Raw genomic sequence first — 14,454 nt, 5'->3', positions numbered from 1 at the left:
CATCAGAGACAGTTTTAGTTGACACCCCCCAGAGCCCTTCCTCCAAACTACTCAGCCCTCCACCTCTAAAACCAACTTTTCCACCATTACAGAAGATCGAGTCTCCACTCTACTCTCAAGATCGCATCTCACCACCTGTGCACTTGACCCAATCCCATCCCACTTCATCCCAAACCTCGGCACAGTCTTCATCCCAACCCTAACCCATCTCTTCAACCTATCACTAACAACTGGTGTTTTCCCCTCAAGCTTTAAACATGCCTCAATCACACCTATCCTCAAAAAGCGCTCTCTTGACCCATCCTCTGTATCTAGCTATCGCCCTATATCACTTCTCCCCTATGCCTCAAAACTACTGGAACAACACTTCCATCTTGAAATGTCCTCCCATCTATCTTCCTGCTCCCTCTTTGACCACTTACAATCAGGCTTCCGGTCACACCACTCCACTGAAACTGCCCTAACTAAGGTCACCAATGACCTATTAACTGCCAAGAGCAAGCGACACTACTCTGTCCTCCTCCTCCTGGGCCTGTCAGCTGCCTTTAACACAGTGGACCATTCCCTGTTGCTGCGGACCCTCTCATCCCTTGGCTTCACAGACTTGGCCCTATCCTGGATCTTGTCATACCTAACTGACCGGAGATTCAGCATCTCCCACTTACACACCACCTCCTCACGTCACCCCCTATCTGTCAGAATCCCACAAGGTTCAGTTCTAGGGCCCCTGCTCTTCTCCATTTACACTTTTGGCCTGGGACATCTCATAGAACCTCACTGTTTTCAGTATCAACTCTATGCTGATGACACACAGATCTATATCTCTGGGCCAGATATCACCACCCTACTGACCAGAATCCCTCAATGTCTATCCGCTATTTCATCCTTCTTCTCCACTAGATTTCTAAAACTTAACATGGACAGAACAGAATTCATCATCTTTCCCCCGTCTCACACGACCTCCCCAACGAACTTATCTATTACAGTAAACGGCTGCCCACTCTCCCCAGTCCCACAAGCTCGCTGTCTCGGGGTAATCCTTTCCACTTCCTGCCGCCTTCAACTCAAAAATATTTCACGGATCCGCACATTCCTAAACCAAGAGTCTGCAAAAACCCTAGACCATGCCCTCATCATCTCCCACTTCGACTACTGTAACCTTCTGCTCTGTGGCCTCCCCTCTAACACTCTTGCACCCCTCCAATCTATTCTAAACTCAGCTGCCTGACTAATCCACCTGTTCCCCGCTATTCCCCGGCCTCTCCCCTCTGCCAATCCCTTCACTGGCTCCCCATTACCCAGAGACTCCAGTACAAAAGCCTAACCATGACATACAAAGCCATCCACAACCTGTCTCCTCCATACATCTGTGACCTTGTCTCCCGATACTTTCCTGCACGCAACCTCCGATCCTCACAGGATCCCCTTCTCTACTCCCCTCTTATCTCCACTTCCCACAATCGCATACAAGATTTCTCTTGCATCACCCCTACTCGGGAACTCTCTACCACAACATATCAGACTCTCACCTACCATCGAAACCTTCAAAAAGAACCTGAAGACACACCTCTTCTGACAGCCTACAACCTGCCGTAACCACCGATCGACCAAACCACTGCACGACCAGCTCTATCCTCACTTACTGTATCCTCACCTATCCCTTGTAGATTGTGAGCCCTCGTGGGCAGGGTCATCTCTCCTCCTGTACCAGTTGTGACTTGTATTGTTCAAGATTATTGTACTTGTTTTTATTATAACTATATCTCTAAACCCATATCAAGTCTCAGGGGCACATAAAAACTGAATCATCATGTTTTTATTATGTATAGCCCTCTTCACATGTAAAGCGCCATGGAATAAATGGCGCTATAATAATTAATAATAATAATAACCCCCAAAAGACATGTTTAAATGCGATCCTGAACTCCATTGGTGAATGCATCTGTGAGAAATCTATTCTGTCATTGTAAAAGTGGCATGGCAATCACAAAACTTGTATTATCAAAAACACAACAAAATACATAATGAAAAAATGCAACAATAACATATGCATTTTTAACAGGAAAAAAAGGATGTCTACAGGAGTATAATACCATACCTTGAGAATGTTTCAATTTGTGTTTATTTGTGTGACTTTTTTGAGTACTGAATAAAAAGAAAATCTCACACTTGTGAATCGTGGATCCACCACTGCGCCACAGGCCGGAGAGAACCTGGACGAATGTGACTAAGTGACCATCTGAGTTTTTACTAGGGCTCCTGATGGTGAGGTTAGATTTGAGCCCAGATGGATGCAGGTGCTACTCCAGGACAAATTCTGGTAGCACAGCAGCTGACCCCAAGGGTAAGAAAAGCAGAAATGGACTCTGAGTCCAAGGCAGGATCGCATGCAGATGGTAGTAACGTAGATGCTTGTTCAGATTGGACAGACTCTGGAACCAGAACTATTAGTGTGGGTTTCAGGCACAGATACCGCCAGAGCGGTTTCGGGATTCTCGTACTGCCGGAGCCATTACAGGAGTCTTCCAGACAAGACGGATACTTGAAAGCAGAACTGGTACTGGCACAGGTTTAACTTGACTGGTAAATGGACCTACGATACGATACGATACGATACACTTTATTGATCCCGCTAATAACAAGCTAGCAGCTTGCAGACTGACTAACTTCAAGTGTTGGTCAGGCACCTCCCAGCAGGTGGAGGTGCATTAAGTATTCAATTTCTCGCCAGCCAATAGGCTGGTGGCACTTTAGGAAAGTGCACTTTGCCAGACAACTTGCATGGTGTGCAGACCCTGGGACATGGAAGGGGCAGCAGGGCAGCTTGAACGGGTGGGAGGAGCAGAGGCATTCAGGGACTCTGGTGTTACAGATAAAAAGTAATAAAAAAGTCTATGTATTGCATTTAAAACTTACCAACTGTCTCACAGAAAACTTAAAGTCACAGCATTTATTAGCCAACCCTCCTAAAAAATGAGTTAAAAAAAAAACCTTGAGTGTGAGTCATCCTTAGGAATCTTAGAATTGCATTCAAAGCTTTTTAAGCAATACAATCATATATTACAAGGTATTAGAACCAATTCTGGATATTGTGAAGATGTATAAAATACCAATTATGAATTGACTTCTCTGTGTTAATTGCCCAAAACAAATCTATATGTTGAATATTTAAATGTGCCACATAATAATTCTGTTTAGCTGAAGCTGAATGCAACGTTTTATTTTATGAACCCATTAAAAGACTACTTGTCTGCCTGCATACTGATCAGTGTAAGTTTTGAGAGCTTGGTATTAAAGGAAGTGGGTACACTGCCAGTTAAATGTTGGACACTGGCATGTCATCCCCGCTCATAAAGGATACCTTTATAAGAAGCAGTTTCACCTAGAAGGCTCGGTAGAAGAGACCACTGAAATGATTACAGTTTCCAAAATTGGTGATCTTCTGTGCATACTTTATAGACTGAAAATAGAGCAAGGAAAGGAAAAAAATTCCAAGAATTTAGAGTCCTTTTAACAGTGATCCTTTCTATTTTACACTATCACTACATTTAGAAGGAATTGCACCTAACTCTCCTAACTGAAAATTATGTGAATTTTTTCATTTACTCTCTAATGTCTTTCATAATGCTAACACAAATTATGTATTTCTTCTACTTTTTTTTATAACTTAATGGCGTTTTCAAGAATTATATAGTATAAGTAGTGATGAGCGAATATTATCGTTACTCGAGACTTCTCGAGCATGCTCGTGGGTCCTCCAAGTATGTTTTAGTGCTCGAAGATTTAGTTTTTCTTGCCGCAGCTGAATGATTTACATCTGTTAGCCAGCATAAGTACATGTGGGGATCCCCTAGCAAACAGGCAACCCCCACATGTACTTATGCTGGCTAACAGATGTAAATCATTCAGCTGCGGCAAGAAAAACTAAATCTCCGAGCACTAAAAAATACTCGGAGGACCCCCGAGCATGCTCGAGAAATCTCGAGTAACGAATATATATTCACTTATCACTAAGTATAAGCCATCAATATTGACCATTTGCAATCCAATTTACATAACCCCGACAGATTAGCTGATTGAATGTAAATCATTTAATTTTTTTTTTAAGTAACTGCGACTGTGTCTTGTTTGCAGGTCAAACTCATTAACTTTGTATTTAGCATTTTGTACTACATTGAAGCCTCACCAACTTTACCAGACTTCAAAATTATGACTTTCACGCTAAACACCAAGTATTTCAATCTATTTTAAACAACTGACATTAATTGACATTCATTGGTATACCTCCCCTATACAGATTTAAATCAGCTGCTTCCATTTGTCAAGCAAAACGAAAGAAATGAACCAGAACATAGGTTGGTATAAGTGCAATATGTAGGAGCACATTCATACCACTAGGATAAAAACAAAATTAACATATTCCTTTGATAAAACCAACTGTCTGCAGTCACCATTAGGGGAGCTCAATGCATGAATTTTACAAATACTATCAAAGGAATTTCCTGGGATAAAACTACATTTCTGCCTCTATTGCACTATGGATAACTGAATCCTGACAGTATGCAATGTGCACACTGAGCTGATTGGTATGTAAATTTAATTTCATTTCATGAATGATTGAGAGCGGGCAAACAGCTACAAATGTGTAAGTTTTTCACCTCAATTATAAGATGTCTCTCTGTTTTAACATGTTTTTGCTTTTTCACTTTTGCTCCCCTTCTTCGCAAAGCCATAACTTTTTTATTTTTCAGTCAAAATGGCCATGTAAGGGCGTGGTTTTTTGTGGAACAAGTTGTATGTTTGAACAACACCATTGATTTTAAGATATCGCGTACTGGAAAGCAGAAAAAAAAATCCAAGTGCAGTGAAACTGCAAAAAAAGTGCAACTCCACAGTTGTCTTTTGTTTGTTTTTTTTACCATGTTCACTAAATGCTAAACCTGACCTGCCATTATGATTCTGCAGATCATTACGAGTTGATAGACACCAAACATGTCCATGTTCTTTTTCACTTAAAGGGACACTGTTACCTGAATTTGGAGGGAACAATCTTCAGCCATGGAGGCGGGGTTTTGGGGTTTTTGATTCACCCTTTCCTTACCCGCTGGCTGCATGCTGGCTGCAATATTGGATTGAAGTTCATTCTCTGTCCTCCATAGTACACACCTGCGCAAGGCAAGATTGCACCTAGTGCAGGCATGTACTACGGAGGACAGAGAATGAACTTCAATCCAATATTGCAGCCAGCATGCAGCTAGCGGGTAAGGAAAGGGTCAATCAAAAACCCCAAAACCCCGCCTCCATGGCTGAAGATTGTTCCCTCCAAATTCAGGTGACAGTGTCCCTTTAAGTGATGAAAAAAAATTAAACTTTGGTAAAAAAAATGTTGCCTTATTCTGAGACCTGTAGTGTCTCTATTTTTCGTGATTTTGGGCTGGGTGAGGGCTTATTTTTTGCATGTCGAACTGATGTTTTTTATTATACAATTTTCGTGTAGATATGATCTTTTGCTCACCCGTTATTGCATTTTATTGCAATGTAGCGGTGACCAAAAAAACGTAATTCTGGCATTTTCAATTTTTTTCTCATTATGCCTTCTACCAATCAGGTTTTTTGTATTGATTGTTCAGGCGGTTCTAAGGCTGTGTTCACACGCTGCGGATTTTGCTGCGGATCCGCAGCGGATTTGGCCGCTGCAGATCCGCAGCAGTTTTCCCAAAGTTTACAGTACAATGTAAACCTATGGGGAAAAAAACCCGCTGTGCACATGCTGCGGAAAAAGCCGCGCGGAAACGCTGCAGATTATTTTCCGCAGCATGTCAATTGTTTGTGCGGATTCCGCAGCAGGTTTCAACCAGCACCAATAGGAAAGTGCTGGTGAAAACCCGCAGAAGAATCCGCAGAACAATCCGCAAGAAAATCCGCAGTGAAAACCGCAGTGGTTTTGCACTGCGGATTTTCCAAATCCGCTGCGGAAAAATCCGCAGGAAAATCTGCAGCGTGGGCACATACCCTAAGAGTGACCAAATATGTGTATGTTTGATTTTCTTTATTGTTTTGATTTTGAATGGGGTGAAAGGGGAGAGATTTGAACTTTAATTTTTTTTTATTCTTAAAAACATTTTTTTTTACTTTTTGCATGCTTCAATAGTCTCTATTGGAGACTAGATTCTGCAGGTGTCTGATCTGCTCTGCTACATAGAGGATATGATAAGATGGCCTGTATGCAGCAGAAATGCTCACTTGCTATGAGCGCCAATCACCAGGACGGCGCTCACAGCAATCCGGCTATGACAACCATAGAGATCTGCTGGAGACCTCTGGTTGTCATGCCAACCCATCCTTGACCTGTGATCATGTGACAGGGTCCCAGATGGGCAGGATTTCCGGCGCGCTTACTTGAAGTGTGAGTTAAATGCCGCTGTCAGGGATTGACAGAGGCATTTATCAGGTTAACAGCCGCCAGTGGATCACAATTCCACCCGCGGCTGTTAGAGGCACATGTCAGCTGTTCAAAACAGCTGACATGTGCCGGGAAAGATGTGGTCTCAGCACCGGAGCCCACATCAAAGGGAGGGATTCCTACATGGGCGTGCTATTACTCCCAATGTCAGAAATGGGTAAAGTATGGGGGTGTATTAATGATAAAATTTCAACAAAATTTTGATGCAAACATAGTACCATATGTAAAACAGCTGAAGTTGAAAAGAGTATGCCTTATACAAATGGATAATGATTAGTGATGAGCGAATACATTCTTGCACATTTACAGTTAGGTTCATATATATTTGGACAGAGACAACATTTTTCTAATTTTGGTTATAGACATTAGCACAATGAATTTTAAACAAAACAATTCAGATGCAGTTGAAGTTCAGACTTTCAGCTTTCATTTGAGGGTATCCACATTAAAATTGGATGAAGGGTTTAGGAGTTTCAGCTCCTTAACATGTGCCACCCTGTTTTTAAAGGGACCGAAAGTAATTGGACAGATTCAATAATTTTAAATAAAATGTACCTTTTTAGTACTTGGTTGAAAACCCTTTGTTGGCAATGACTGCCTGAAGTCTTGAACTCATGGACATCACCAGACGCTGTGTTTCCTCCTTTTTGATGCTCTGCCAGGCCTTCACTGCGGTGGTTTTCAGTTGCTGTTTGTTTGTGGGCCTTTCTGTCTGAAGTTTAGTCTTTAACCAGTGAAATGCATGCTCAATTGGGTTGAGATCAGGTGACTGACTTGGCCATTCAAGAATATTCCACTTCTTTGCTTTAATAAACTCCTGGGTTGCTTTGGCTTTATGTTTTGGGTCATTGTCCATCTGTAGTATGAAAGGACGACCAATCAGTTTGGCTCATTTGGCTGGATCTGAGCACACAGTATGTCTCTGAATACCTCAGAATTCATTCGGCTGCTTCTGTCCTGTGTCACATCATCAATAAACACTAGTGACCCAGTGCCACTGGCAGCCATGCATGCCCAAGCCATCACACTGCCTCCGCCGTGTTTTACAGATGATGTGGTATGCTTTGGATCATGAGCTGTACCATGCCTTTGCCATACTTTTCTTTTTCCATCATTCTGGTAGAGGTTGATCTTGGTTTCATCTGTCCAAAGAATGTTCTTCCAGAACTGTGCTGGCTTTTTTATATGTTTTTTAGCATAGTCCAGTCTAGCCTTTTTATTCTTGATGCTTATGAGTGGCTTGCACCGTGCAGTGAACCCTCTGTATTTACTTTCATGCAGTCTTCTCTTTATGGTAGATTTGGATATTGATACGCCTACTTCCTGGAGAGTGTTGTTCACTTGGTTGGCTGTTGTGAAGGGGTTTCTCTTCACCATGGAGATTATTCTGTGATCATCCACCACTGTTGTCTTCCGTGGGCGCCCAGGTCTTTTTGCATTGATGAGTTCACCAGTGCTTTCTTTCTTTCTCAGGATGTACCAAACTGTAGATTTTGCCACTCCTAATATTGTAGCAATTTCTCGGATGGTTTTTTTCTGTTTTCACAGCTTAAGGATGGCTTGTTTCACCTGCATGGAGAGCTCCTCTGACTGCATGTTTACTTCACAGCAAAACCTTCCAAATGCAAGCACCACACCTCAAATCAACTCCAGGCCTTTTATCTGCTTAATTGAGAATGATATAATGAAGGGATTGCCCACACCTGTCCATGAAATAGCCTTGGAGTCAATTGTCCAATTACTTTTGGTCCCTTTAAAAACAGGGTGGCACATGTTATGGAGGTGAAACTCTTAAACCCGTCATCCAATTTGAATGTGGATACCCTCAAATGAAAGCTGAAAGTCTGATCTTCAACTGCATCTGAATTGTTTTGTTTAAAATTCATTGTGGCAATGTCTATAACCAAAATTAGAAAAATGTTGTCTATGTCCAAATATATATGGCCCTAACTGTAGTTACTTGCATGGATAGTACTGTATTCGGGCTATTTGTTACTTGGTGAGTAATTTGCTATTCACCTCGGTATATTCGAGTAACCCGCCCAGCATGTTTGCTGCTTTATTTGCAGCCAATGAAAATGCTTGGATTGCTTGCCAATCACAGTAATGCCAGTGCCATCTTTGATGTGGTGTTAATTTTATTGTCACATTTAAACAAATGAGGGCCTTACACCACAGAAGTGGCATCAATTTCACCACAATAGAAATATTTTAATAGGGACCAATAGGTCTTCCACTAAACCCAATCTAGCAGATTGACACCCAACCTGGAGTTTTCACATTTCTGAAAATGATGGCCTGACCCCACCAAAGTGTAATAAATGTCACAAGAATAGAAATAGTATAATTGAGACTGACACGTCTTCTGCTACAGCCAACCTTCTAGATGTAGACCAACCATGAATGTTCACATTTCCACAAATTTGGATTAACTCCAGCACCAGCAGCAAGCACAGCAGGCACAGAAGCCACACTAAAGATATCACAGAGTGCAGTTATGTGACATTAATGCATCACACCAAAAAATGCAATATCATCTAGTCTGTACATTCTGCGATTGTGGAGTAAAATTCCTTGGAGATCCATGACTTCTTCATCTTGATGAAAATTAGGCATTCTACTAGTAATGAGCGAGTGTACTCGTTGCTCGGGTTTTCCCGAGCGCGCTCGGGTGGTCTCCGAGTATTTATGACTGCTCAGAGATTAAGTATTCATCACCTCAGTATCATGATTTACAGCTATTAGCCAGGTTGATTACATGTGGGGCTTACCTAGTAACCAGGCAACCCCCACATGTACGCAGCCTGGCTAATAGCTGTAAATCATTCAGCTGCCGTGATGAAAACTAAATCTCCAAATAAAAACAAATACTCGGAGGTCACCCGAGTGTGCTCGGGAGAACCCGAGCAACAAGTACCCTTGCTCATCACTACATTCTACACTTTCAGGGGACAGCCATCTGCACTTATCTGTCAGGACACCACTAGCAGCTCTGAAGACACATTCTGAGAGAACCCTGGCTGCCAGGCAAAATAAAACCTCTAAAGCATGTGAAGCAAACTCAGGCCACTCATCCATTTTGGAAGACCAAAATGTTAAAGTATCCAAACCCTCCCTGATGGTATTGATATTCAGTTCTGGATACTCTGCATCATCCTTTCCATTTGTTCATCACATGTAAGACTTGGACTCTGTTGTGTTGGTGCACGAGCTGGTCTAAAAAAAAGTGTCAAAGGACTGACAGAAATTCATATACTGAAGAGAAAAAAGGGTGGCACTCACCGTTTCTAAAGTCCAATCTTTATTGTGACGATTTAAAACATCTTCAGCGGAGGGGTGTAGAACGGAAAGAAAATATTGATGCCAAGGAAGCTATCCAAACAACAAGTGATGAAGAAGAAAACCATCTCAAACCATCAGAAATGTGTTGGAGAATCTGTCTTTGGCACAGTCTGTTTCAGGCCCTGATGTTCCAGCAGTTAGCATTATTGTGAAAAACACCAGCCGACAGGAGTCATTTGAGGCATCTGAAAAGAATGAAAATCTCAATGATCCAACTGTACTACTTAATGGTTTTCATAGTCCTGAAGTGGGCCCTGATCTCCATGCTGTTGGACCAGGCTATGGAAAATTTGAACCAGGATTCATCAATGACCTGTCAGGTCACATCGGGGGTTTATCTACAGCATTACAAAATGCTGTAGATAAGCCCCTGACGTCGGTGGCCTTAGCTCATATACGATTTTTAGGGTGACAGATTCCCTTTAACAAGCAGAAGGTAGCAGAGTCTCCGTACTTTCTACAGCCTTCCAAGTAGAATCCTGAAGAAGAATGCATGATTGATCTTTGAAAGCCTTCAGAACCAGAGCTGAGTATATTTGATGAATACTGTGAAAAAGAGCAGAAATCTGACTGCATGGAAGCAGAAAAGGCTAGATCTGAGCATATCCAAGGTATCGACAAAAACAGCAGATTGCTTGGTTTGCCTATGCCTTTTAGGGTTGCTCAGGACAACAGCAATTATCAGGATAAAGTATTTTCCGGTACAGGGGACTCTTTCGACGATGCAGCAGGTGCCGAGTTCTGTCTTCATCTGTGCCACATAGGCAGCGGATTAAACCTGCTAATTCTAAACTACCATCTTTTTTAGCTGCTTTGCTGACCTTGCAGGCTAAAAAAGTTGCGGTGGTCCATAAGGAGGAATCTTTAAATTCTTCCAAAGATGATGATCTTTCTTTTAAGGAGGGGTTTGGGATGTAGAACCACCAAATATATGTCCCAGAATCTACTTGACTTGAAGTCCTTAAACTTGTCCATGGTTCTAAGCTAGTAGGGCACACAAAAGTCATGAAAACACAATAACTACTGTTTTGTTCTTTTTAATGGCCTAATTGTAGGAAGAATGTGATAAAATATGTTTCCTCCTGTTTAACATGTGCACAAAGCAAGATGCCACAATCTTCTTCTCTAGTGGGCGGCACGGTGGCGCAGTGGTTAGCACTGCAGCCTTGCAGCGCTGGAGTCCTGGGTTCAAGCCCCACTAAGGACAACATCTGCAAAGAGTTTGTATGTTCTCTCCGTGTTTGCGTGGGTTTCCTCCGGGCACTCCGGTTTCCTCCCACATTCCAAAGACATACTGATAGGATATTTAGATTGTGAGCCCCATCTGGGACAGCGATAATAATGTGTGCAAACTGTAAAGCGCTGCGGAATATGTTAGCGCTATATAAAAATAAAGATTATTATTATTATTATTAGTGCTCCTTCAACCTCTTCCAGTTCCATCCAGGCCTTGAGGATCAATTTCAATTAATTTTATTCTGGACCTACCTCCATCTAAAAAAATGATTGTTATCCTTGTTGTGGTAGGTCAGCTCACAAAGATGGCCCATTTTATTCACACTAAAGGGATTCCTACCACTGAACGAGCCACAGAATAAGAAAATCAAACAGATATTTAGGCTGCATGGTGTCCCTGACAATGTAATTTCTCATAGAGGTGTTCAGTTTACATCAAGATTTTGGAAAACCTTCTGTACAGCTTTAGAATTTACTGTCAATTTGTCTACTGCATTCCATCCACAATCCAATGGCCAGACTGAAAGAACTAACCAAACTGTAGAACAACAGCTGCACTGCTTTATTTCTTACCTCCAGGATGACTGGGTGGGCTATTTACAAACAGCAGAATTTGCCTATATTAACTCCAAACACAGTTTTACATCCCAAAGTCTATTTTTGATCATTTTGGCTTTCTTCCAGTATTTATTTTTAATCTTCCATTTAATACATCTGTTCCTGCTGTTACAAATAGACTTACAAAGTTGCAGAAAGTTCAGAAGAAACTAAATGAGATGTTAAAAAAGGTACAAGAAGATTACAAAGAAGCAGCAGACAAAAATCTCAAAGCCCCTCCTACCCTTCAGGTCAGTGACAAGGTTTAGCTTTGTAAAAAAAAAAAAATTGAAAACGAACGTACAGTTGTTTTAAATTGGGTCCAAAATTCATAGGACCTTTTCAAATTTCTGCACAAATTAACCCAGTTGCTTTCCATTTAAAACTTCCTAACAGCCTGAAAATTCACACTCTGTTCCATGTATCCCTGCTCAGGGCCACCATCAGGGCATTACTGCCCTGACTGGAGTATGGGGCCCGGTGGGGAGAGGGGGCCCGCATTGGGCCCCATCTCATCTGCCGATAGGGCCCCAGTGGCAGGCTTCTGCCAGTACAGTAACTGAACCTGCGTCCGAGACTGCTAAAGTTCACATTCATTTTTATTGTCATAGAGCGTGGAACCAGGTAACAGGTAGCTGATCATCTGTGGAGACAAACAGTGTAAGCGAAGCACTGACAGAGACTTCAGAACAGAAGCACTCATGGTAGCTTACCCAGTGGGACAGATGGACAAACAGGGTTAGCAGGTGATGTAACGCTAACCAGTAGATACCAGGGGTACGGTAGAGACTAGTTCCAGTGGTACCGACGTTGTCCTGAGGTTCAGGTGACTGAATGATGGGAATCGGAGTAAGCAGGCTGGAGATCGTCCAGAATAGCCAGGTAACAGGTAGCAGATTGTCTGTGGAGACAAACAGTGTAAGCTAAGCACTGAAAGAGACTTCAGAACAGAAGCACATGCTAGCAGGAGCAGGAAGTTAGCAGCTGAGGATACTTGTTGCTCTGGCACCCTCCTTATGGTGGAGGAACTAGAAATAAGCAATCATTCACACGCCATTGGTAGGAATCACCTTTTGAAAAATGCGCGCTGTCTCGTTAAGAGACTGGGAGCGAGCGAGCGCGCACACAACCTAAGCACACAGCGCAAGGAACTGCTGGCTGCATGCCAGGGAGCAGAGGAGGGAGGAGAAGCAGAGGTCCTGTCCGGACAGCTTGGAGGCGGCACAGAGCGGGAGTCCTGACGGGAACCCCGTGAAGGTACGGGAGCCGGACCGGTTGTAACACACAATACAGGCCGTCTGTTGCATGCACTCTATTCAGAATTTAATTTTAATGCTTTTGGTGTCTGGTAGAATCCAATTTACTGACATTAAGCATACAGCTCACCCAACTCCTGTATTTTATGCACCTAACATCGGCTTCACCCGCTATGAACTGTGGAGCTCACAGAACGCAGGTTTCATGGCACCTGCTGGCCCTCTAAAAATGTAAAACGAGTGCTGCTAAATCACATGGTGGTGGACGTGTTGGTGGTGGCGGACGAAGCACAAAATTCAACTTGGCATGTTTTAGCTGGCATTGTAAAGTGATGGGTAATATGTATTCCACTGCCTAGCTAACAATTTGGAATGAGAGAGGGACCTCCCAAATATAGGAGTGAGAGCTCTCCCAAATGTATGATACCGGGCCACCTGAGGGCCCTTCTCAAACTCAGGTTTCATGGCACCTGCTGGCCCTCTGAAAATGTGAAACAAGGGACGCTTAATCACATGGACTAAACAGGCAGCATAGCTTTGTTCAGTGGAGGACAACTGTAATTAGTGGCGCAGACACAGTAAGGCTAAGTTCACATATGCGTTGTGCGGTGCAGCGTTGGCCAGTACTTCCGCGGTGTGTCTGTTGTCACCCAAACACTTCATTTCTAACACAGCCTGCTGATGCTTACCACTAGCTGTTCGATAATGGGACACCTCGTGTGCAACACTGGCAGCTGCGGAAGCAGTGGTCATGCGACTGCGCTTTATGGACGAGCTTTCGCTTCTGGAGGAGGAGGAGGGGTGGCGAACGCCTACAGCTAACTGTTTCCTAGACCGTGGGCTAGGCAGAACTGTCCCACTATGGCTGTTCCCTGTGGACCCTGCATCCACCACATTAACCCAGTGTGCCGTGATGGACACGTAACGTCCCTTGCCATGCCTACTGGTCCATGCATCTGTTGTGAGGTGCACCTTTCTACTGATTGATTGCCTCAGTGCATGGACTATGTGGTCTTTGACATGCTGGTGGAGGGCTGGGATGGCTTTTCTCGCAAAGAAGTCGACTGGGTAGGTCATAGCGTGGTACTGCATAGGCCATCAGGGCTTTGAAAGCTTCGCTTTCAACCAACCGGTAGGGCATCATCTCTATCGAGATAAGTCTAGCAATGTGTGCGTTCAAACCCTGTGTACGTGGATGAGAGGATGAGTACTTTCTTTTCCTAATGAGTCTCTTGTAGGGTGAGCTGGACTGGAGAGGTGCATATGGTGGAACTAGCGGTGGAAGTGGTGGTGGACATAGCGGATTGAGAGAGGGTTGGTGATGATATTCTCGATGTTGGCTTACATACAGTGTTTCCTACCAATAACCTTGTGATTCCCTGACTGCTTTGACCTTGCGACTAGGGTTAAGCGAAACGGGTCAAAAATATTCAAAAGTCGCCGACTTTTGGCAAAGTCGGGTTTCATGAAACCCGACCCGACCCCTGTGTGGGGTCGGCCATGAAGTCGGCGATCTTTTGAATCTAGAATCGGAATTCCGATACCGATTCCCGATATGTT

At 43.2% G+C, this 14,454-nt stretch overlaps 1 pseudogene; it reads left to right on the top strand.

The window, feature by feature from the left end:
• The first annotated feature begins 2,287 nt into the window (after window positions 1–2,287).
• On the top strand, window positions 2,288–12,879 carry LOC138637756 (zinc finger protein 592-like; annotated as a pseudogene).
• The last annotated feature ends 1,575 nt before the right edge of the window (window positions 12,880–14,454 follow it).

This window comes from Ranitomeya imitator, chromosome 5 (assembly GCF_032444005.1).
Source record: "Ranitomeya imitator isolate aRanImi1 chromosome 5, aRanImi1.pri, whole genome shotgun sequence".
Taxonomy (NCBI): Eukaryota; Metazoa; Chordata; class Amphibia; order Anura; family Dendrobatidae; genus Ranitomeya; species Ranitomeya imitator.
The sequence above is the reverse complement of the archived record's forward strand: the minus strand, read 5'-3'. Positions and strand labels throughout refer to the sequence as shown.